Genomic DNA, 27,500 nt, shown 5'->3' with positions numbered 1-27,500 from the left:
AAGGGTCTATATTATATCCTCGAACGCTTAAAAAAGTGAACGCTGATTGATCGATTTTATTTTCGTGAAACTGCAAAATATCGAAGCAGCAGAAACTCAAATTTTTTCCTAGGGAAAGAATTTGGTGGTCCGTTTCTGTTGCTTAGGTATTTTCAGTGTTATGGTGGAAAGTTAACGGTCGGATTCAGGTAAGTGTGCGATTGTGTGGATGTGAGTGTTAGGGTGATTTAGGTGAGTTAGGGTTAGGGCTCAGGTTAGGTGTGTGTGCGATTGAGTGGACATGAGGGTTAGGGCGGATTTAAGTGAGTTAGGGTTAGGGAGCGAGTGAGGTGAGTGTGCGATAGTGATGGACCTTAGGGTTAGGGTTTGGGTTAAGGTAAGTGGGTAGTTAGTGGTGTGTGCATAGTTTAGTGTAGGGTTAGCTATCAGATTTTAGGTGTATGTGTATGGATTTCTGTTTGTTTGGTGTGCTTGTGTTCGAGATTGCAAGCTTTCACTTAAATTAGGTCGATCAATCAGTGTTTGCTTTTTTAAGCATTCGATGATATAATATAGACCCCATCAGAACATTTTTTTGCACCCTTGGTTAATTAATTGGTGCGCCATTTATTTGTTAAATACCGTGATCCCCATTGCAACACATGGGCATTATGCTTAATCAGAAGACCTTTTATATCAATGGAAGGAAAGGGCTTTAAGCTCTGAGCTGAAATTACAAATTCACAAGGATTCTAGCTGAAGGGACTAATTTTTGTTTTGACTAGGTAGGTGAGCTGGTTCACAGACTACTTTCAGCCACATCCTGGGAGAGACAGACATTCACAAGTTTCAGTACATAGTTATAATTCTTTGATATTTGCACAATGCAAACAATGTGATAATATGTATGCAGAACAACCACGTTGTGTCATAGGGAAGATAAATATATAGATAATGATACAATATGAGTATGTTATTTGTACAATTTAAAGAGTGTGACAGTTCATTTGCAGAATGGTAATGGAGTAATATATGGAAGATATAATCAAATATCAATAACAATGTCACTCTGTGAAGTAATTTACAACTTAAATGGAGCAGCATATAGGCTTGCAGAACAAGAGCTGTATGAGATTAAAGAAGGAATAGGAAACAGCTTCTATATAAGTAGAATATGCCAAATAACTGTACTAGTGCAGTTTATAAATAATATTATGCTGACGGTACAATTATGAACCATTGTCAAAACATCAGTGCTTGTATTAATTTTTAAGACATTGAAATAACACATTTGGGAATGTACTTAAGTCCTATTGTTTTAGAATATCTTGAGGTAGTGAGTTCCATGCTGCAGGTGCAAGTTTTGGGTATAGATGTACGTATGCACGTGGCCCGCAGACAATTGAATGAAAACATTTTTGAATGAATGAATGAATGCACTTTCAAAAATGTGGTAAAAGGCACAAACATTTATCTCAATGTAAAGCACATTTTTATGAGGACAACACTCCCCTCATACATCTTAACTGCCCAGATGTTTGCAAAATGTCCAGATTTTTTGTCCATCTCTCCTACAATTTGTATTTTTTTAGCAAATTATTGAGGGGTTTTTATGTAAACCTGTTATTCTATCATCTTTCTAAGTTTATAAGAGTAATATTTAAAGTGTTCCTATTTTTGGATCTTTGTTGCCCCATTATGTTTGGGTTTGTCTAGAATTCTTGCATTAAGAATGAAGGGAGAAATGCCCCTGCACTGCTACTAATAAATCAATCAATTCCTGCTCCTGAGTAGCTGCACCTTTGGGGTAAGGATAAACCTCTCTCCTTGTAACTCTATGTAAAAAAAATATATGCTTTTCTTTCAAACTGACAAAACCTCCAACTAAGCCAGCCCAGAGTTCACTGAAGCATTTTCTTCTTCTGAATTCAGAAGATGTACTGAACAATTTTCACATAGATAGCATCAGACAGTATTTATTCTATTTATTTTATTCTTATCCTTTTAGAAATGAAAATCTGATTGTTTTCGTCTTCCTACATAATTTTGTTAAAGTGTGAAAGATCTATTATCAAAAAACAAGCTTTCTAGATGCTTATGCCGAATAGAGAACTGATTCTAAGAATTAAAAGTTATTTGAACTTAAGAACTGTTGGCATTTCTTTTAAATGGGTCACATGTAGGAGGAATGACAATTTTCCATCCTTTCTAAATCTTTTAGCCCATGAGGTTAGCCAGTGGCAAAGGTATGCAACTGAATGAATGTGAAATAAAGACTGCTCTTTGTAAATCTAGCTAATGTTTAGTTTTCTTCTTCTTAAATTAACACAGTATAAAGCTTAACTAGCAGGTGAGCCTACAAGCTGATCTGATGACTAAGGCTTCTTTTATATTTTATTTTATAAAGACAGAGATCCTGATTTCCTCCTACTCATGGAACAAAAGAAAAGATGAAAAGCCCCAGGAACAATTATGTGCTATAAGTGAGATGGACAACTCAGAAAAAAAAAAAAAAAAAAAGCAGAGGCTGGGGTATTTCAGCTAGTGGTATGCAGTTTCGGTGACCTAGTTTACAGAGGCATACAAAGAACTTGATTATGTAGGTAAGACCGGCTATAATAAATAGATAATCTGTCATTCATCCGATTCGTTAGCATTTTCATAGCCATTTCATAGCCATTTTCAAAGAATATTGTAAACACGATAAAGTATTACATAAGGGAAAATGTGTGAATACAGATGCAAATTTTACGTACACTTTAATCTTAGTGAGCAGGAATCTGTACAAGATGAATTTATTAGCATTAGAAAAAACAAAACATTCAACTTGTATAAAAGATACTCATTTCAGAATTTCCATTCTGTTCCAAACAATAATATTATTTATAATTATAAACCAAGAAGGACAAATGATTCTTAATGGATCCATTTCAACTGCAAACCCTGGTCACAAAGGCAAGCAAAATGCAATATATATAGATAGCCCAGAGTACCAGTCAACGAGTATGATTTGGGGGGGCAGACATGTGGGGGCAGGATGAAATTGTTCTAACAGATGGAAATCTAGACAGACAGATAGATACAGGGAGCATGTGTATATTCCACACAGACTAAAACAAAATAGGAATGCACAACGAGGATCCCTAACACTTTATCACCCTTCTTCTCACAGGAAACATTTCTCTAGAATCCATAACAAGTTTATTGTGTGTTTTACTCTTCCCGAACTACTAATAATCAGATTTATAAATGAAGAGGCTGTCATTTGTGAAAATATTTTGGCATACCTGTCCAACAGATTTCCAAATCAGCAGTGCTTCTTGCAGTAAAGGAGTGGCCTTCTCACTCATGGTGTGATGTTGTATCTACATTCATACTAGCATTGTTTTGGATGACACACATGCCAAATGCTGACACCTCAGAAAACAATGTCCTTTTTTAGGCAAGATTCTGAATACTGAGGAAAATATGCAAGCATAGTGCTCTCTTTTTTCAGGAAACTCTTTTGGCTGGACCTTGCAAAGTGTCCTCATACTACATTGAAGGGCATGCATCAGAGTCTTAAACTGCATTGCTGACCCAGCAGCCATCTGAAAAATGAAAGAAATTGTGGACTCCGGAGTTTTCTTTTATTGTTGTAGACATGTTTTAACACACAACTGGCCATGCTTAGGACACCCTCAGATTTAGTAGCCTATAAGGAAAGCATTCTGTAAGATGTATGCTGCAATGATCTCTAGTGTTTTGCATCTGTAGGCAAATAAATTGCATAATTTAGCAAATAGTGTAAAAAAGGAACACATTATTACTGCGTGAACATTTATAGTGTGGCTGTAACTTACTGCAGAGGGCACCTTGTTACTACATGAACATTTATAGTGTAACTGCAACTTACTGCAGAGGACATCTTGTTAATACATGAACATTTCTAGTGTGGCTGCAATTTACTGCAGAGGACACCTGTTAATACATGAACATTTATTGTGCGGCTGCAACTTACTGCAGAGGACACCTAGTTACTACATGAACATTTATAGTGTGGGTGCAACTTACTGCAGAGGACACCTTGTTACTACATGAACATTTATAGTGTGGGTGCAACTTACTGCAGAGGACACCTTGTTACTACATGAACATTCATTGTGTGGGTGCAATTTATTGCAGAGGACACCTTGTTACTACATGAACATTTATAGTGTGACTGCAACTTACTGCAGAGGACACCTTGTTACTACATGAACATTTATAGTGTGACTGCAACTTACTGCAGAGGACACCTTGTTACTACATGAACATTTATAGTGTGACTGCAACTTACTGCAGAGGACACCTTGTTACTACATGAACATTCATTGTGTGGGTGCAATTTATTGCAGAGAACACCTTGTTACTACATGAACATTTATAGTGTGATTGCAACTTACTGCAGAGGACACCTTGTTACTACATGAACATTTATAGTGTGACTGCAACTTACTGCAGAGGACACCTTGTTACTACATGAACATTTATAGTGTGGGTGCAACTTACTGCAGAGGACACCTTGTTACAACATGAACATTTATAGTGTGGGTGCAACTTACTGCAGAGGACACCTTGTTACTACATGAACATTTATAGTGTGGCTGCAATTTACTGCAGAGGACACCTTGTTACTACATGAACATTTATAGTGTGACTGCAATTTACTGCAGAGGACACCTTATTAGTACAATAACACATATTCTGTGGCTGCAGTTTGCCACAGAACTTCTCATTGCCTGCCCATATTGAACTCTTTACAGCACATTAGCCACTCATTATGAGTAAAACTTCCATATCTAATCAAAGAGAAAGGTATGCATTGGCAGGTACCAAAAGATAAAGCAGCACACTTCTGTGATGACTGTTGTAACTAAACCTCTACACAGCGACTTTATTCTGCCCCTTCTCACCTGGTTCTAAAACCATACATTCTGCTGCACTTGTAAACCATGCAGTATATTGTAGATCAGCCTAGACTAGAGTCTTTGGATATTCATTTGGAAACCAGGGAGCTACTTTGATGTGCCCAGGTTTTACAGGGATCTCTTTTTTTCTTCTACTCTGTTGAAATTCAAATTATTTTAGCTCATCTTTACTCACCTGCTCTGCCAAGTCTATTACAACTGCACCCCAAATAGCATGACTTGCTTTTATTCCCCCAATTTCTTCTGTTTTCACTAACCTGCAGTCACTGGAGAAAGGGCAGGAGAAGGTATTAGTTTATTTATTTGTTTTTCTTTAGCCAGATAATGTAACTTGTCTGGAAACCCATTTTCAGTCATGACCTGAGCCAAGTGGCAGTGATGGCAGTTATATTAAGATCTATTGGAGCTACAAGACAATTGATAATAACATCACATAATAATATTAATTAAAACATAAATAAACATAATTATATTAATTAAAATTAGCAATCATCCCTTCTCATCCATGTAGCTGAATGCTCACTAGTGCTTGAGCTGGAATCTTAATTGGTCATCATCCTATACTCAATATTATAGGAAAGCTTTGCAGAGAGAAAAAAGAATCCTTTGGATTCCTCTGAATTGTTTAAAGAAGCATATGTTAAAAGAAAGTTTGGTAACACAATCCATGTTAAGATATTTTTGAGGCATAACAATGTTACAGAATACATTTATAAAATAATTAATTGCAACAAAAATAATGTTATTGAATGTGAATGATGACATACAAGTAAAAAAGACAAAGTGATGTTGCAGATGCAAGAGGCAAAAAAGTAAAACAAATCAATACTTAAAAGAAAAGAAATGAAAGAGGTAGATATTCAGAATATGTTCAAAGTGAAGAACAAAAAGAAAAAGTGAACTATCATGAAAGGTGAAAGACAGATTAAGGAATTAGTGTTCTCAGAACAGAAAGCACAGATAAGTTTATAGGAAAAAATACAGTTGTGATAAAATGTTGTGGTACTTGAATGGGAACAGCAGGTGAAAAGTTTGTTTTTCTGAACAAGAAGCACCACAAATTGTACAAAAACTGCCTGAGGGAAAACGACTAAGCAACAGAACTATCTAAATCCTTAAGAGTACAATTTAACATTGAGTTCTGTAAACCTTTTTTTTTTAAATAATACAGAAGCCTAATAAGAGAAAGGGATTTCATGAGGTTAAAATCATGGGTAGTATTTGTAAACTATTTCTACTTTGTACAAACAAGCTTGCAATTTGCTGAAATGTCAACAGGACCTCAATCCAGAGACAAAATTACTCTGAATGGCACCTGTTTCCACCAACCTGTACACTACTATAGTAGATGCCCCATTCACTGGGTCTTCACATAATACAGGGTACTTCTGGGTAGCACTGTACAGAAGACAGACTCGGTGTACAGCTGTGACATAGGCATAAAGTGAGATTTGCAGAAAGTCCATTTGGATTGGCTAAAGCAGAGGAACTTTGTAGAAAGCGATGCCCTGCTACCAATAACACTGCCATTAACACTGCATGACTGCTGTGTATATCATTGAAAGATCACACTGTCTAACAGCTTTTCATCAGAAATGTCATTCATTGAAACCCACACACATCACCCTGCTAATTACATATACCAACTCTGAAGTCACACTACAGAGGGGAAATTACAAATTTCCTGATACCTACCATAATGCAATCTCAGGTAGAATGGCTCGACGAATGGCATGTTCGATAAAATGCCATTCAATGATCTAATCTTTTGATGAAATAAAAGGGACCCATTGCATAACCCAATGCATCATTTATGCATTATAGAACACTTAATCTACTGCAGTAAATTACAGTGTCATGTCGAAGCAGCTTATTTCACTAAGCAGTCATCTGTGCAGGCTTCCAATGAATGTATATTAATTACCCAGGGAAATGTTGGATTCTGCTGGGATTGAGCATTAAATTAACTTAATTTATTGCAGAGTGTACTGCTACATGGAGAACTTCAGGAAGGACATCTCATGTAGCTTAGTTATCCCCATCTATGAGAGATGTAGCAATGTATTTTATAATATCATAGCATAGGCAAAGGTAGCACACTAGTTATATTTTCATGCTGAGATATTAATCAGTTCAATTACAATATTCAAGTTTTTCAGGACATTCATGTGGAATAGCAGCTTTATTTATTTCACAATGTGCTGGGTTGTCAGCACCTGCACTGTTAGGGATAGTTGTGTCCTAAGGAAGTTAAGAGCTGATAAATGTCAGAGATATCTGTGTGAAGGGACGTATTTATTTCAGAATGTGATAGGACAGCATCTCTTGGTGTAAACATAGCTGTGTGATAGACAGAAAATTCAAGAGCTAATTCCACCTGCTGTGGCTGCTGTACATTGTAGAGATTATCTGCTGAATGTGAACCTGCTTTGACTTGGGAATAAGTATATTTATCTTGGTTGTGTTTTCATTAAAGGGTTGGGGAACTATAGCTATCATACTGGTGATATAGACATACCACAGTGGAAAGGAGGGTTATTACACTGTAAATATACAATATATGCTGGAGATAGGACAGCCTAAAGGGAGGTGGGAGATAATTTCTCACACTTGTACAAGGGGATGGGAAAGCTATGGGGCAATGCTGGCATTAGTTATTATAACTGTTCTTGTGAGAGGTGTGCACTTGGAGATGAAGACTTACTATAAGAATATGTGCATTATACTTATGTTGTCTTGCAGATCTGTGCTATATATTTCAGTCAATGCAGTTCCCTGGTAACCATGGCGAACATCTCTTCTTTTGCTCCCGGCAATGTTATATATAATTAAATGAGTACAGCACAGCACAGGTTTATTAAATCTATTTTAAATAGCTGTGAACTCTGCAACATGACGAAGGATTTTTCATTTATCCTATCTCATATGTGCTTGGAAAGGGAAATAAATATAGAGAGCTACATACTGCTAAGTATGATCAACTCAAAAATCTAATTTTATACTACTTATCTGCAACAGCTTAAATGACATGGCAAAAACAGACATACGCAAAGTTCAAGCATGTCATACTGGTAAAGATCATAAAAACTATTGTTGGGCTGAACAGATTGGCTAAAACTCATAAACCTCAGATTTAGATGTTGACCTGAATTTAGCTCACACTGGATTGCATGCTGCACACATCTGAACAGCTCAATACTTAACATGATCACTTGTTGACAGTCCATGGATGTTTCATGTTTTTATGGTCTTATTAGCTTCTTGGTGAGAATGTCTTAGGATTTAAAATTAGGTCATTAAGTCTGAAATGGTAAATGGTTTTATTTAGAGCTGCCTTGAATAAAATAAAGTGCAAAATTTCTTGAGAAAATATGATAATATAGATTATTTAAGTCATGTACAACTAACTAATTTCTTAGTTCTATCACAACTGTTTTAAAACAACATCCTGCATCTGAACTGATGGCTCTCTGATTTAATTTTCCCACTTACAGTATGTATGAAGTCTGAATCAACGCTATCTTGTGTAGATTTTTGGAAACAGACTTGCAAGATTGAGTGGTTAATTATGGTCAGTTTTTTTAAAAGGTTATTGATGTTGTTATAGTCACTCCTGGCTGAGACAAAAGAGCTCCTGTACAGCCCATCTGGAGTAACTGTCATCCAACACTCAAATGAAACAACACGCAGTCATGCCGTGAATGAAATATTAAATCAACCTGCCAAAGAAAAAAAAGTTGGCATCAAAACCCATTGCACTTTCACATTTGCTTTAATGGTTACCTTCCGTTAAATTAACCTCAGACTTTTCACATATATCCTATACATTTTTGTCACAAACCGCTTTTATTGTGTGTAGAAATTTGATGAGAAATTCGGTGATGGTGAAGTAGGTCTACTTCTTCAGCTTCAACGTTTTCTAACATGATTCACTATTTATATCTTCATTTCTTCATGGTTGTGTGACCCTGGAGTTAGTTTATTTATGTTGTGTGAATGTTTGAGCAGAAACTCCATGTTAGCTGGTATGCAGGGCAAACTTCTGTACGTAAAAGGAAATATTGGTAAGTTTGTGAATGATCACCATTATTTGCATTTGTGATCAATTTAATTTATTTTTTATTGTTTTAGTTATGCTAGATAACATTACTTGATGTGCTGTGTTTAGTTCAGACTCCTCTGCAATAGTATGCAATATACTGTGTGTGTACATGCGTGCAAACACACACACACACACACGCACACACACACACACTCACACACACACACACACACACACACATGTATGTATATATATATATATATATATATATATATATATATATATATATATATATATATATATTTATGCATACATATGTATACATGTGTGTGTGTGTGTGTGTGTGTGTGTGTGTGTGTGTATATGTGTGAGCATGCATCGCATCACCCAGTATATGTGTCTCATGAATATTTTCAAATATTTCTTTTACAATGGCCTTTTTTCATTGCACAGGGAGGACAGAAAGAAAGGGAGAGAGAGAAATGTAGTGTGACTATATGGAGTGTGTTATTTATCGATTCTGTGAACATGTCCAGAAATTTGTAAGAGTGTGGTGTTTGTGACTAATGCATATAGAAAATGAAAGACAAAAACAATAAAGGTCATATGTTGTCCATAGGCTTTATTCTTTAGATGAACCAAAATTGACAAGTAGTTTTCATCAACATTAGCACAACTGTTCTTTAGACATTCAAGTATTACTTGAGTATTACTCAAAAAGAAAATAAATCAAATAAAAAGTATTAATTTAATGAATTTTGAGTTCTGTACTAGAATTAACACCCTTATTTTCTGCTGTGATCCCAGTCAGTGTTTTTTCCACTTTTTAATTATTTATTTATTTTTCTTTCTTTATTTTACTTTTTTGGTGCACTCATACTCACACACACACACACACACACACACACACACACACACACACACACACACACACACACACACACACACATGCATGCATGTATGCACCCCCCGACACTCACACACATGCATACATGCATACAGACACATGCTACACACATATATACATTCAGACATAGAGAGACATGCACGTGCACACCTTTCTGTACTATTGGATTATATAACAGAAATGTGCATCTATAGCAATTAGTTTCAATTGAAGTAGATACTTTGGTTCTTCAGAAATAATTATTTTCCATCCTGTGAGGCAATGAACACCAACTAAATACGCTAAACCCGTGCAATGCCTTAAAAGAGAACACTAGTTGGAAATGAAAAGAACACGTCCATTTGAATTGCTTAATGTTCACTGCTGACTGTTTAATCCTTCATTATAAATGCTTGGCTCAGCGAATAGAGGCAAAAGTATCCATTGTTCATTGTTCAAAGTCACAGAACATCCCCACTAAATGGCTTATTACAAGACAAGCTCTCAAAGGCTAGACACTCAAATCCCTTGGGTTTATTGCTTTTGTAGCAAAAAAGTCTGTTATACCTAGATAGTAAGGATTACAGCATACTCAAGATAGACTGCCAACAGACAGATTCTTTCAGGCAGTGGCATTACTTACCCTGAACAATGCCTGCTCTTAAGGCCAGAGGTGAAGTGGAATATTTTTTATTGTTTTGTTGTGTAGGATGCTTTATCCTGCATTTGCATTATATAATAAGAAAAAACACAGATTGATTCACTTTGCTAGTATCAGTTTATTTAAATGCTATTCTGGATAGCAGGGAAAAAGTATGCTGTCTTCCCCTGAGATACTAATGAGGGCAAGGTATCAGATTCAGTGGAAAATGCCAGGTCATTTCCCTGCTTAAGGGATGAGCAAGAAATGAATTCTGGCAACCTCAATAACCCCATCATTTACAACTGACCTGTCTTAAGCAGCCTGCTGGTATGATATATCATTTGACTCTGTTATTAGAATGCAAAAGAAGAGAAATGAAAGGAATGGGTTGGTGCTAATGAAACACAAAAACGTAATCGACTGCACTGAAGCAACATGTAAGCAGAATACTGAATTCAGTCTTGTTAACTTGCACTCCATGTCTTAATATGTATGTAGTGTTGTTATGTTTAATATTGTGAATTACAACTGCAAAACTGAAGGGGTATATAGTTGTACAGTACACCATTAACATGCACATTATTTGGGCTTTGCATTACAGAGAACACTGCTAAAAGGTTGCATCCTTAAAGCCCGCTTATTAGTTTAACTGATTTCCATTCTGGGCTCTAGTATTTTGGTAGATTTTGTATTTTCTTCTTTGATGCAAGTAATAGTTTAGCAATATGCACTGATTTAAATTAATTCTAGTTTAATTACAATGTATAAACACAAATGCAAAGATATTATCTGGCTACAGAAGGCTCAAGGATTCCAAGCTATGATATATGTCTTGAAGACCAAGAGACAAATTAGTGTCCTCTCTGTTTATCTTCTTAATAGTGTATAGAAACTGTAGCTAGAGCTAGTGCCAGTCTGCATTTTAATTTCAGAATTAATGCCTTTAGACTGAATCCATCTACGCCTTGACAGGTACTCTAATGATGATCATTAATTTCTCAACAGTTTCCAGGGAGATCTATAAAGGAATTCTCAGTGCAACCATCTTTGATCTATATCAAATGGTAGGATGATAGGAGTCCACACTTGATCCAGATTCCCAACAATTCCAACTAAAACCCAATTTGTGGGCCAATCAGCAAGCTTGTATACACAACCACTTTTTAATTATACTGCCACTCTCTCCTTCCTTGCTTCCTTTGACCCTTATAACAATAATGTCTAGGGCTCATCATTTAAAATGTAAGCCTGAACTGTCAGTGACTTTGGGCTTTGCTTTATCCTGTTTACATTTTGTATTCCACTCATAAGACTTTAAAAAGGAATTAAATCCTTGGGTTAGTGTAGCAGTATATGATTCAATAAAATGAGTCAGTATTAAAATATGGCTTATGAGCCAGAACCAAGTTCATTAACATTAGGGTGCCTGCAACATATCCCAAATATCATACAAACCTAATGGTAAGAAGGTCACATATGCAAAACATACCGTAAAGACTGCAAGAAAGACCCAGCCAAGCTAAAGTCATCATCTTAATACCTTAAACCTCCTCCAGTGCAGGCCCATGGGATATATTGAAAGGACCTACTAAGTACATATCAGTGTTTCAGTTATGTGGTGTCTGAATTCTAAGCACATCTATCACCATCATTAATATACATGTGTGTGTGTGTGTGTGTGTGTGTGTGTGTGTGTGTGTGTGTGTGTGTGTGTGTATCTTTAGATATAGATATATAAACACACACATACACACACATACATGTGTACACATGTAGGAACATGTTTGTTTGCCTTTCGGCTTTTCCCAGTTAGGGTCACCACAGTGGAACTCTGGTCCACTAATGATTGGCAGTAGATTTTCATGAATGCTGGTACCTGCTCGACGTCCAACCTTCAATGAAGATATGCCCATTTACGCATGTCTTTCGAACGCCACCCAGGAGCATAATACTATTAATTGTATTCTCAGAATATTACATTTAATCTAAAAATAACATTGAACTTATCTTCAATCAATAACATATAATACTTAAAAAAATGGAAGAGAAAAGGGAAACACTTTCTAATTTCTGACAAGTTAAATTAGAAAAAAAAAATGAAACATAAACATCACTAAATTCCAGAATACCATATATCATTTGTCTAGTCATTAGTACTATTAGGGAATAGGTGTTTAGTATGTGAAAATGTAGGGTCTGGGGTAGAGTTACACAGTCTGTTTTATATGATGGCTTACAGACCAGAACACAGGGCCTTACACCCTTAGTCTTCACCACAACCCCCTCATAACCCTATTTATTTGTGCTAACCCAAACTTTACCCCTACCCTTTCCCTAGTCCAACTGTATAGATTATGGTACCAAGCAGACTTTCTCTAACAGTTCCACTAAAAGGTACAAAAGGATCCATATACACACACACACACACACACACACACACACACACACACACACACACACACACAAACACACACACACACACACACACACACACGTACTTAACTCCGGAGCCTAGACTTTTGTAAAAAAATGAAAGTTTTGGCATGGCTACCACTTCCACTTACTTTTCATTTGAAAATCCAAAATTCAGCTGTTTAAGCATTTGACAAACCATATCATTCAACCATATTAACCACCAGAATTTTAATGAATAAACAAACCTGTGGCAAAACAAGCAGTACCCTTATATAGACTAATAGACAGATAGATGGATAGACACATAAATGAAAATATGATACTCATAGATATGGGAGTATAGCATGTTTGTTAGAGACACAATTGGAATAACCATATTTGGTAGAAAAATGGTAAAAATCACATTTAGTGGAAAGATGGATATATAGATAGATAGATATATATATATAGATAGACTGATAGATAGATAGGTAGATAGATATAAATACGAGACACTGATATATTAATATAGCATTTTTGCTTGAGACACAAATATTAGAATCATATTTGAAGAAAAACATGATAGAAATCAGCTCTGTTATTCTAAAATTAAATCTAATACTTTTTTTCTGCTTCTAGTTCTAGGTGATCACATTTCACTTTTTTTCATTGTTTATTTTGTTTTGTTGTTTACTATTTACTTGGGGGGAACATAGCTCATCCTTTGTCTTCTTGTTAGGACAACAAAGATTTGCACATATATGAGATTGGGTATGTGATTCTGGACATGCTGATTTTCAGAAAAAAAAATCAGGAAAGCACATTTTTGTGTTGCATATAAATAGCCTAAGTGATTTTGTCATTTTAAACTGCTTTTTGCTATTCTGTAACAGTTTTTCTATATTTTTTGCTGCTTTCTGCATTTTCTCAGTTAATCTGTTTGGCAAGGAGTAGGGACCATCTTGGGACAGAGTAGTAGTTACTCTAAGTGAGATCTGGACTTATTTTTGAATGGTCTAGGCAGTTGTAATCACTTTGGCTTCAACTGTCACTTGTTTTACTTTTTATTTGTCCTTTTTTTTTGTTCTCGTGTTTACTATTTATTGTGAGGAGAGCAGCATCATGGTAGTGGCATTTCCATAGGGATGCATACTGTTAGTACCTTCCTCATAATCCTCTGAGTTAAGACACCCAATGCTATTCTCAGTATGCAGGTTGCACTTACTTGCACAGTATTTCAGTCTTTTTCTGCACTTGTCTGCACAGCCTAGTTACCAGCTGTACTAATTTGTGAGGACAGGCACATAAAGAACCACTAGTCCAATAAATTTCTCCATTTAAACACTCCCCACAGTAGTTCATAATTTCCCTGACTGCCTCTCAGTATACCAATGTGTTAGCTGACATGGAGAGATGTCTTACTAACCCCCCCTTTCTATTTCCAGCCTTATAGCACTCTGTTTCTTAACACGGTGAAAGAACTCCTGCTTAATCCAAGGGACTCTGACTGTGAGAGGTGTAAGTACTTAATTCAACTGGAGATGACCCTCTCACACTAGTTGAAAGAAATGAGCAAAACACTGTCTTATCACAACACTCAGTTATGCGACATCCAGGAGCGACCTTAGGTCAACTGATGCCTTAGGCATAAGGGCTCCACAGCGCCACCCACCACACTACCCAGTGTCCCCATCCTGGTCTAACTACACCGAATAAATACTGGAAAAGCACCACTGCTAGAATGCTGCCCTAGGCAGCCACCTAGTTGGCCTATGCCTAAGGCTGGCTATAGTGACATCCTCAGACTATCCACACTAAACTGTAATATGCTAATGCCATTAAATATCTATACCCTAATCTCCATTTACTTCTGGTTCTAGGCATCATCCGACATCCCTAAACCTGCCTTCTGCTTGCAACCCCTTATCAACAGATGAAAATTAGCATGCAGCACACTGTAATACAAATGCAGAAAGGCATTACTCATCAGGCATGCAGAAGCCATTAGGCAGCAAAGCTGAGAAAATTCATCTGGCAACATTCTGCAAATAAGTAACTCTCTAGTGAGACACATACACATGCAAATACACATTACCAGGTTGAACAAAGATCGGATTATAGTTAGCTACCTCTAAGTTGTCATGATCTGCAGTGTAACTTCCGCCAATGAAACCAATACGCCACAGGATACTAGACTTTATTAACGTAAAGCGCTTTTCGTCTGCTCAAAAAGCAGACTTCATCAGACAAAGTGTAAAACATAATGGTATGATTTTATAGTGGAAATACATCACTAAGTACACCAATTAATCAATTTACACAGTAAACTAATTCAATTACTTTAAAGGAGACTTATTTCATACATACATTATAGCTAAACCCCACTAAGCTTCATATTAATCTAAGATGCATGAAAATTAATTAAATTTCAAGTCTGTGAATACTATAATAAAGTTTAAATTTATACCTAAATAGAATATAAAATAATTCAATATAAATTTATATATATATATTAAAAATTTTTAAACATATATAAAGATGTAAAACTGTATAAATATAAATATAAAAAATCAAGTTGTTTCAATTATAATTTAAGTAAAACTAGTGTACTAATCAAATATGATACTGTCCATGACATAGAAAATGGCAATAATATAAACATCAAGTTGTCCATATGTACTGTCCTTCACTAGTGTTCTGTATTAATTGTGTTTATACTCTAGGGCAATAATACATACGCTAGCACCTAGGAACTAATTGCCTCAGATTCATATACAAGTTAATATGCATAATAATATTTTCCTCATATACCAATGAGTCTATAAATATCTAATAATGAAATACCAAAAAAACAAGTTAGTCAAATAAAAGTAAAAATCCTTTTCATGTATAAATCACCAATAACAAAAGATGCATACTATTAATTAACTAAAACATCACATATTACTACACAGATTAAAAATATAAAATATGAAATATGAATTTCCTACCAACTGTCCTATCTTATAAGGCTCTTTAATTTTAATATGCAACTGATAGAGCAACTATCATTCAGTCCTGGATGGGCATAAGCATTTAATCTAATCTGCCATTTAAGTTCAAGTTCTTCAAGCAGCAATTTAGAGGGGGCACCCCTCTTATTTTCCAATACTTGGTCGATAACCATAAATTTGAAAGAGTGATCGCTGAAATTTATAATGTGTTTGTCTAATGCGTTTTCTTGTTTCTTCTTTCTTATTGCGTATTGATGTTCATAAATGCGTTCACGTAACTTACATTCAGTCTTCCCAACATAGAATCCTGAACATTTCTGGCATTGAGCCAAACAGACAACCTGCCAGTGTTACAATTCGCTCTACAACGCAGTTCGAAACACTTTCTGTTAATGAAAAATCTGTTGGACTCATTAATGTATTTGCAATGATTGCAGTTTGGGCATTTATACATGCCTGGTGTTCTTGTAAAACTACTATTAGTACCTTCAAGTAATGTTTTCATATTCCTGCCTCTCCTGAAAGTTATTTCAGGATGGCATCCTACCTTACTGGTCATACTAGTATTGTTATTGAATATGCTCCAGTTTTTCTTGATAATATCTATTAAAAAAATGGCTATTAGTGTAATAGGTAAGAATTAGTCTAGGACTGGTAGTCAATACAAGGTCATGACTGTTGTTGACTACATTAGGGGTGGAGTTGGAAATTGTGTGACACTCACCATGAGCTAGTTTTCTCAATATGGGGTGATAAATACCCCTACACCTTTTGTCTCTGACTTCTTTTACTAAGTCATTCAATAATTGGGATGGGTATCCTCTATGTAGGAACATATTAGTTAGTAACTCACACTCACTAGAAAAATCGACATCCAAACTGATAATTCGGGCTGCCCTTACTAGTTGCCCCTTAATTACCGATCTTTTCTGGTAATTAGGGTGGCAGCTACTATAATGTAGAAACGAATTAGAGTGTGTGACTTTCCTATAAATCTTCACCACAAAAGCCTTTAAATCGTAATTCTTAGTTAGCCATATATCTAAGTATGCAATTGCAATATTACTGAAAGAAGAAGTGAAAGACAAGAAGTCTGTAGTAGTATTTAGACAATCCAAAATCATTTGGCTGTCTGGTTCTTCACCTTCTAGCAGTATAAAAATATCATCCAGATAGCGAGTGTAATACTTAATCTTTCCCATCAATGTCTCGTTGTTAAAGACATACTCTCTTTCCCAATGGGCCATCACCATGTTGGCTATACTGGCCCCACACAGTGAGCCCATGGCTACCCCAACTTTTTGAAGATAAAAATTATCACCTAGCATAAAATAATTATTGTATAATATTATGTCCAACAGTTCTAGTACTAATGCAATTTCAACTGCTGATGCATTACACCTCTTTAAGAATATTGCCACCCAATCAGTGGCTATATTCAAAGGTATATAATTATATAAATCTTTAACGTCAACAGTTAAAAAGTTATATTTAGCATCAAATTCAAGTTCAGATATTTTAGCCAAAAATGACCACGAATCTTTACATATTTGATCTTCTTGCACCAAGTACTTTTGTAAAATACAATCCACTAACTTGGCGCAAGTGTAAGTGGGGGATCCTCGTCCATCCACTAAGGGGCGCATAGGTGGATTATCTAACCCCTTGTGTATCTTAGGTATCCCAAATATACATGGGAATCTTGGGTACGCAGTAATTAGATAGTTATATTGGTCTTGTTGAATACAACCATCATTAAACATATCTTCAAGGCTATTTTTAATAATGTTGTAAGCTTTCTTAATGTCCGATTTGGAACTTAATTCATAAGCATCACTATCCAATAATCTTGACATTCGATCAAAATAATCAACTTTATCAAAGATTACCACTCCCCCACCCTTATCAGGTTTACAAATGCGTAAGTTATGTGCTTTGACAAACTCAATTAATTCAAGTTCTTGCTTAGAGATCTTGTCCTGTTCATTACTATAAGAAGGTATAAATGTTTGCCTTAAATCTAGTTCACACATATTCTCAAAACACTGAATAGTGGGGTGTAGTCGGGGGTTGAATGTACTAGGGACCCTAAGAGTATCCTTTGCAAGGTTATTAGAGTTATTACCAAACAACAAATTAAAGTTAAGTTTACGGGTAAACAGCTTAATATCAAGTATAGTGTTCACTAGATTGAATTTGTACTGAGGAACATAAGTATATCCTTTAGCCAAAAATTCGGCTAACTCACTACTTATTGGTACATCTGAATAATTATAAATGTGAAAATCACCAGTAATGTTTGTTGTAATATTAGGTTTTAAAAAAACGCTATCATGGTCCATGTCTGAGATAGTACTGGTATTTCCAAGCTCTAAATTATATTCATCAAAAACTGCATTACTATTTAAATTACAATCAGTATGCATAACCAAAAAGTCCGTATTGTCCACAGTTACAAGGTCAGCATTGTATTCATCCTGACGTATACTGTGATGACTATCAATGCTGACTGGTGTCACTGTCATGACCTCCGTTGTTGGTATCTCTGGAAATTCCCCTGGTTCTGATAATGATTGTTCCGTTGCTTGGGGATGTCTCCCAAGCGATTGGCATCTTGAAAACCCTGCTGGTAACCTGAATTATTAGGGTGACCTCCATTGGAGTATTGTGCTCTACGATTCTGTAGTCTCTCCCTTCTCCTAATGGGTTGTTCGAATTGCATTTCACCCTCTGTTGTGTCCAGCTCAGTCGGGGCAATAGTACTAGATTGAATACTAGGTTGGTTAGTAGTTGTAACTGAGTTGCTTATATTAGTAGCACTACGTCCATGGGCTGGTTTAGGATTTTGCCATGTCTGAGAAACAGCTGGAAGGGGATATGCCATGCCCTGCTCGTAAGCTTTGCAGTCACAGTTTAATTTCTTGATTTTATTTGCTGCAAGTTTGTTCAAATAGTTATCTATACTATTAAAACTACGACTGTACTCAAACTTGTATCTGGCAAATTCATCATGGTGTTTAATATCAGAATCCAAACAGGTAGCTTCATTAATTAAGTCATTCACCCATACACTGTAATGCTTAATCATAAGCTCAAGTAAGTCGAAGCCTTGTTTATCAAATAGCTCAATTAATTCTTTATGGAATCCTGAGTTGGGGACCAACCCAGTAGGGTACTGGAAATGCCTAAGGCCTTTTGGTATGACTTTACATGAAAGGCATTCCTTAAAATACGATATTTCCAACTGCAACTTTTTAATTTTTACTAATGTTTTATCGAATACTTTGAGTTTAGAAACAATGTCAAAAGTACTAATTACCTCAGGCCCATCAGTATTGAGAGGTATCCGTTCAGTGTTTGCTGAGTTATTTTGCCTGGAAAGTGTAAATCCTTCAGCAAACCAATTGCCAAGCACAGGGAAATCGCTGGTTTCTCCACTACGCAAAAGTAGGTTTGGTTGGTTTGGTAGGTTTTGCCCTCTTGTAGCTGCTATATTAGAGCTCCTTAATGTATCGACAGAATTAGATAAAAAGTTGTTGAAATCAACAACCGGCATTCCAGGTTGAATGTTTATTGCTGCTGGCGTTGGAGCGTTATTAGAACTAGAGCACACACTTATAGTGCACTGTCCTTCACTAGTGTTCAATACGCAATAAGAAAGAAGAAACAAGAAAATGCATTAGCCAAACACATTATAAATTTCAGCGATCACTCTTTCAAATTTATGGTTATCGACCAAGTATTGGAAAATAAGAGGGGTGCCCCCTCTAAATTGCTGCTTGAAGAACTTGAACTTAAATGGCAGATTAGATTAAATGCTTATGCCCATCCAGGACTGAATGAAAGTTGCAGTTGGAAATATCGTATTTTAAGGAATGCCTTTCATGTAAAGTCATACCAAAAGGCCTTAGGCATTTCCAGTACCCTACTGGGTTGGTCCCCAACTCAGGATTCCATAAAGAATTAATTGAGCTATTTGATAAACAAGGCTTCGACTTACTTGAGCTTATGATTAAGCATTACAGTGTATGGTGAATGACTTAATTAATGAAGCTACCTGTTTGGATTCTGATATTAAACACCATGATGAATTTGCCAGATACAAGTTTGAGTACAGTCGTAGTTTTAATAGTATAGATAACTATTTGAACAAACTTGCAGCAAATAAAATCAAGAAATTAAACTGTGACTGCAAAGCTTACGAGCAGGGCATGGCATATCCCCTTCCAGCTGTTTCTCAGACATGGCAAAATCCTAAACCAGCCCATGGACGTAGTGCTACTAATATAAGCAACTCAGTTACAACTACTAACCAACCTAGTATTCAATCTAGTACTATTGCCCCGACTGAGCTGGACACAACAGAGGGTGAAATGCAATTCGAACAACCCATTAGGAGAAGGGAGAGACTACAGAATCGTAGAGCACAATACTCCAATGGAGGTCACCCTAATAATTCAGGTTACCAGCAGGGTTTTCAAGATGCCAATCGCAGGAGACATCCCCAAGCAACGGAACAATCATTATCAGAACCAGGGGAATTTCCAGAGATACCAACAACGGAGGTCATGACAGTGACACCAGTCAGCATTGATAGTCATCACAGTATACGTCAGGATGAATACAATGCTGACCTTGTAACTGTGGACAATACGGACTTTTTGGTTATGCATACTGATTGTAATTTAAATAGTAATGCAGTTTTTGATGAATATAATTTAGAGCTTGGAAATACCAGTACTATCTCAGACATGGACCATGATAGAGGTTTTTTAAAACCTAATATTACAGCAAAATTACTGGTGATTTTCACATTTATAATTATTCAGATGTACCAATAAGTAGTGAGTTAGCCGAATTTTTGGCTAAAGGATATACTTATATTCCTCAGCACAAATTCAATCTAGTGAACACTATACTTGATATTAAGCTGTTTACCCGTAAACTTAACTTTAATTTGTTGTTTGGTAATAACTCTAATAACCTTGCAAAGGATACTCTTAGGGTCCCTAGTACATTCAACCCCCCACTACACCCCACTATTCAGTGTTTTGAGAATATGTGTGAACTAGATTTAAGGCAAACATTTATACCTTCTTATAGTAATGAACAGGACAAGATCTCTAAGCAAGAACTTGAATTAATTGAGTTTGTCAAAGCACATAACTTACGCATTTGTAAACCTGATAAGGGTGGAGGAGTGGTAATCTTTGATAAAGTTGATTATTTTAATCGAATGTCAAGATTATTGGATAGTGATGCTTATGAATTAAGTTCCAAATCGGACATTAAGAAAGCTTACAACATTATTAAAAATAGCCTTGAAGTTATGTTTAATGATGGTTGTATTCAACAAGACCAATATAACTATCTAATTACTGCGTACCCAAGATTCCCATGTATATTTGGGATACCTAAGATACACAAGGGGTTAGATAATCCACCTATGCGCCCCTTAGTGGATGGACGAGGATCCCCCACTTACACTTGCACCAAGTTAGTGGATTGTATTTTACAAAAGTACTTGGTGCAAGAAGACCAAATATGTAAAGATTCGTGGTCATTTTTGGCTAAAATATCAGAACTTGAATTTGATGCTAAATATAACTTTTTAACTGTTGACGTTAAAGATTTATATACTTGTATAGCATTGAATATAGCCACTGATTGGGTGGCAATATTCTTAAAGAGGTGTAATGCATCAGCAGTTGAAATTGCATTAGTACTAGAACTGTTGGACATAATATTATACAATAATTTTTTTATGCTAGGTGATAATTTTTATCTTCAAAAAGTTGGGGTGGCCATGAGCTCACCGTGTGGGGCCAGTATAGCCAACATGGTGATGGCCCATTGGGAAAGAGAGTATGTCTTTAACAACGAGACATTGATGGGAAAGATTAAGTATTACACTCGCTATCTGGATGATATTTTTATACTGCTAGAAGGTGAAGAACCAGACAGCCAAATGATTTTGGATTGTCTAAATACTACTACAGACTTCTTGTCTTTCACTTCTTCTTTCAGTAATATTGCAATTGCATACTTAGATATATGGCTAACTAAGAATTACAATTTAAAGGCTTTTGTGGTGAAGATCTATAGGAAAGTCACACACTCTAATTCGTTTCTACATTATAGTAGCTGCCACCCTAATTACCAGAAAAGATCGGTAATTAAGGGGCAACTAGTAAGGGCAGCCCGAATTATCAGTTTGGATGTCGCTTTTTCTAGTGAGTGTGAGTTACTAACTAATATGTTCCTACATAGTGAATACCCATCCCAATTATTGAATGACTTAGTAAAAGAAGTCAGAGACAAAAGGTGTAGGGGTATTTATCACCCCATATTGAGAAAACTAGCTCATGGTGAGTGTCACACAATTTCCAACTCCACCCCTAATGTAGTCAACAACAGTCATGACCTAGCATTAACTACCAATCCTAGACTAATTCTTACCTTTTACACTAATAGCCATTTTTTAATAGATATTATCAAGAAAAACTGGAGCATATTCAATAACAATACTAGTATGACCAGTAAGGTAGGATGCCATCCTGAAATAACTTTCAGGAGAGGCAGGAATATGAAAACATTACTTGAAGGTACTAATAGTAGTTTTACAAGAACACCAGGCATGTATAAATGCCAAAACTGCAATCATTGCAAATACATTAATGAGTACAATAGATTTTTCATTAACAGAAAGTGTTTTGAACTGCGTTGTAGAGCGAATTGTAACACTGGCATGGTTGTCTATTTGGCTCAATGCCAGAAATGTTCAGGATTCTGTGTTGGGAAGACTGAATGTAAGTTACGTGAACGCATTTATGAACATCAATACGCAATAAGAAAGAAGAAACAAGAAAACGCATTAGCCAAACACATTATAAATTTCAGCGATCACTCTTTCAAATTTATGGTTATCGACCAAGTATTGGAAAATAAGAGGGGTGCCCCCTCTAAATTGCTGCTTGAAGAACTTGAACTTAAATGGCAGACTAGATTAAATGCTTATGCCCATCCAGGACTGAATGATAGTTGCTCTATCAGTTGCATATTAAAATTAAAGAGCCTTATAAGATAGGACAGTTGGTAGGAAATTCATATTTCATATTTTATATTTTTAATCTGTGTAGTAATATGTGATGTTTTAGTTAATTAATAGTATGCATCTTTTGTTATTGGTGATTTATACATGAAAAGGATTTTTAGTTTTATTTGACTAACTTGTTTTTTTGGTATTTCATTATTAGATATTTATAGACTCATTGGTATATGAGGAAAATATTATTATGCATATTAACTTGTATATGAATCTGAGGCAATTAGTTCCTAGGTGCTAGCGTATGTATTATTGCCCTAGAGTATAAACACAATTAATACAGAACACTAGTGAAGGACAGTACATATGGACAACTTGATGTTTATATTATTGCCATTTTCTATGGCATGGACAGTATCATATTTGATTAGTACACTAGTTTTACTTAAATTTTAATTTAAATAACTTGATTTTTTATATTTATATTTATACAGTTTTACATCTTTATATATGTTTAAAATTTTTTAATATATATATAAATTTATATTGAATTATTTTATATTCTATTTAGGTATAAATTTAAACTTTATTATAGTATTCACAGACTTGAAATTTAATTAATTTTCATGCATCTTAGATTAATATGAAGCTTAGTGGGGGTTAGCTATAATGTATGTATGAAATAAGTCTCCTTTAAAGTAATTGAATTAGTTTACTGTGTAAATTGATTAATTGGTGTACTTAGTGATGTATTTCCACTATAAAATCATACCATTATGTTTTACACTTTGTCTGATGAAGTCTGCTTTTTGAGCAGACGAAAAGCGCTTTACGTTAATAAAGTCTAGTATCCTGTGGCGTATTGGTTTCATTGGCGGAAGTTGTACTGCTCTTGGTTCTTTTTTGTTTTTCTAAGTTTGTGTCTAAGAGTTTAGTGGTTTATGATCTGCAATGTCACCAGGGCTGACAAGTCCCTTTACCCTAACTACACCTAAAACCTGGTCATAATCCATGCGGGATCATGCACATTGGATCACACGCAGTGGAACACAATGAAGCTCTCCAAATATGTATCAGAGCTTGGTGTGAAATTAGCCTGGGGTGATATCCTACCATTCTACCATCACCAAGAAAGATGTCACAATATAATAATAACATAATTGACTGTGGCTATTGGACATATGTACATATGAGTCTGCTTCAAAACACTGAAATCTTATAACACTGAAACTCAAAACACTGAGACCATAACATCGAAAACCCAAAACAATGAAACCTCAGAACACTGAAACTCTGCACCATAAGATTGAAAACTACAATGCAAATGTAAATAACATCCCCTCCACCTATAACAAGGCTAAGCTAACAAACACACCCCACTATGTTTCTGCAGGTGAGCAAGCTCCCCCTGCACCCCCACACCCCATAATAAATTAAATATACCAAATCCAAGATCGCACTACAGTGGAAAAAAGTTAATTTTCTAACATCACTTTATTGTGATCACCATACAGAATGTAAACATGATGTCTAAATCACTTACCTGTATGGCCTACAAACCCACACAGATTGGCAAAATAAACACGTTTTCCCCCTACTCACTTCTCCCAGCACTTCTCAACTTCCATGAAAGCAATACATCCATATGTTTCCATTCTGTATAGTGATCATGTTACGGTGGTGTTAGGAATTAACTTTTTTCCACTGTAGTGCGATCTAGGAGGTATATTTAATTTACGGGGGGTGTGGGGGGGCAGAGCCTCCCACATGGAGGGTGCAGGGGGGCTTGCCCCCCTGCAGAAATGTAGTAAAATGTGTGTTTCTTACTTTGGTGTTGTTAAAGGTGGAGGAGATATTATTTACATGTGCATTGTAGTTTTCTATGTTATGATGCACACTTTCAGTGTTCTTTTTTTTTTCAAAACAGGTTTATTGTTTTAACATATAAGAGAAATATCATAACAATTTTATACAAGTAATTAAAAATAGGTATTATTATAATATTCAACAAAACAACTAAAGTATTTACAAAGACATCCACTACAATCAGATCAATTAATTAAACTAAAATACCATGCTATTGAAATTAAAATTTTTTTAACAAATTTTGTAAATTATCCCATACAATAAAATAAGATGTTTTTCTATTTGTTCTAGTCCTAATTGTGTTTATTTCCATATGGCACACTATATTCATAACATTTTTAAATTCATTGAACGAAGGAGGTGTATCTGAAATCCAATTTCTAGTTATTATTTTCCTAGCCACTGCTAGAATAGACCATAACAAGGGAAGCTTAACCTTTTTAACACTTTGAGGTACAGGTGTGTTGAATAATATAAGAGATTTAGAAATAATGAAATTATCTGTAAAAGAGCCTGCAAAATTAATTAATTGACTTCCAGTATTCTTTCAATTTTATACAGTCATAAAACATATGAGCCCAGTCAGCATTAATTTCTACATTACATCTCTTACATAGATTATCTTTATTATTTATTTTATTCATCATCAAAGGTGTATAAAAGATCTATGTAAAAATTTCCATGTATAAAGTCTCCAGACAATGGAAGACGTAGTTCTATAAGCAGATTCCAATATATATTGTTTATCTTGTTGATTTGGTGGGTCCCCATTAATAAAAGTGAAATAATTCCAGTATGAATCTACACTGTAAAAGTTTCTTGTCTGATAACTTTATGTATGTATGAAAGTTTACCTTTATCAGAAACTTTATGTTGTAAATTTAATATCAAGTAATCAATCAGTGTTGGAATAGATTATTTAACAGTTATAGACATTAAATCTATTTTATTAATGAGATGTTGTCTAAAGGTCTGAACCTCTAACCAGCAAGTTTCTCTTAGATCAAATTCTTGTTTTAAGAAATCTAGATTTTTAACTTTATTATCAGATATCAACTGATACCAGTTCTTTAGATCATTATCTATAGCTAAATGAGTTCCTTCAGATGTAGATGACAAAAGCATACCCTGAGTATACATTATAGGAAATACAATAAAATTCCATTCCCTATACTTAGGGTGCATGAATATAAAGTTACGATAACTAATAATAATATTTAATGGGTAACAAACCATATGTTTAGGTGTAATAGGTGAAGTACAAAATTCCTTTAGTAACCATAACATGGAGTTATTTACAATCATATTTTTATGTGTTAAGGAGATTTTCATGAAGTGTATACTAATTAGCTCCCAATAATCTTTCAATTTTGTGACATATGACTGATCTATTAATAAAGTAATAACTTTTACAATAGAAGAGATAGTATATAAATTAAAGTCTGGAAAAGAAATACCCCCTTGAGACCAGCTATTAGTATGTTTCTTTAATGCAATCCTAGGTCTATTAGGTGCCCATAAGAAATTTAACATTAGTGTGTTCAGTTTCTTGATAATTATTTTTGTAGGTGGAAGTATTATTGATTGTATTAAGTATAAAATCTTGGGGAATATTATCATTTTAATAATTGTAAGTCTCTCCTCCATAGTAAAAAAACATATTATTCCAGGTATTAAAAGATTTTGTATATTAAGAAAACAGGTATTATAATTATTATATATAATAGATTTAATATCTTTAGATAGTATTATACCTAAATAAGTTATCTGACCTGAATTGGGTACATATTTAGTAAAATCACTAATGAGAATATTTTTCGTGTATATATAGGTAGTATTTTAGTTTTTCTTCATTGAATATTAAACCAGAAATACTTTTAAAATTCATCATGTTATCAAATAGAGACTGTATAGAAGATTTAGATCCTGCTGATGTAATTAGAACATCATCTGCAAAAAGTTGAATTTTGGATGTTGTATTTTCATCTATTTCAAAACCCTCTATGTCAGTACTGTTTCTGATCAAATTAGCCCAAGGCTCCATTACTAAAGTGAATAATAGTGGAGAAAGTGGACATCCTTGTTTTGTACCTTTAAGAATGGGTATTTTTGCGAAACATATGTTCCTACCTTAATATAAGCCAACGTTCCTTTGTATAAATGTTCAATTAGATTTACAAATGCATCCGAGAAGTTTGTGCACTTCATTAAGGTAAACAGATAGTCCCAACTTACTGAATCAAATGCTGAACTTATATCAAGACTAATAAGTGTTAAATCTTTCTTTTTCCTATTTGCAAAATCTATTAATGTTAAAGTTCTTCTTATATTATCAAAAGTATTTCTATTTACAATGAAGCCTGTCTGATCTATATCTATAATGCCGGGAATGATTGTCTTCAATCTATCAGCAAAGATATTAATAAACATTTTATAATCAACATTAAGTAATGAGATGGGCCGATATGAAGAACATCTAGTTGGATCTTTATTAGGTTTTAAAATTGGCGAAATAAATGTATATTGCCAAGATGGGGGGGTTATTAACTCAGTTTGGGCCAAAATAAAAACCTTATGTATTAATGAATATGTATTTTTAGAAAGGATTTTATATATCTCTGGTATAATACCATCATTACCCGGTGCTTTGTTTGATTTAAGCTTATTTATTTGTGTAATAACTTCTGTATATGAAATACCCTT

This window comes from Protopterus annectens, chromosome 4.part0 (assembly GCF_019279795.1).
Source record: "Protopterus annectens isolate FY-2018-M chromosome 4.part0, PAN1.0, whole genome shotgun sequence".
Lineage (NCBI taxonomy): Eukaryota > Metazoa > Chordata > Ceratodontiformes > Protopteridae > Protopterus > Protopterus annectens.
This window is presented reverse-complemented; position numbering follows the sequence as displayed.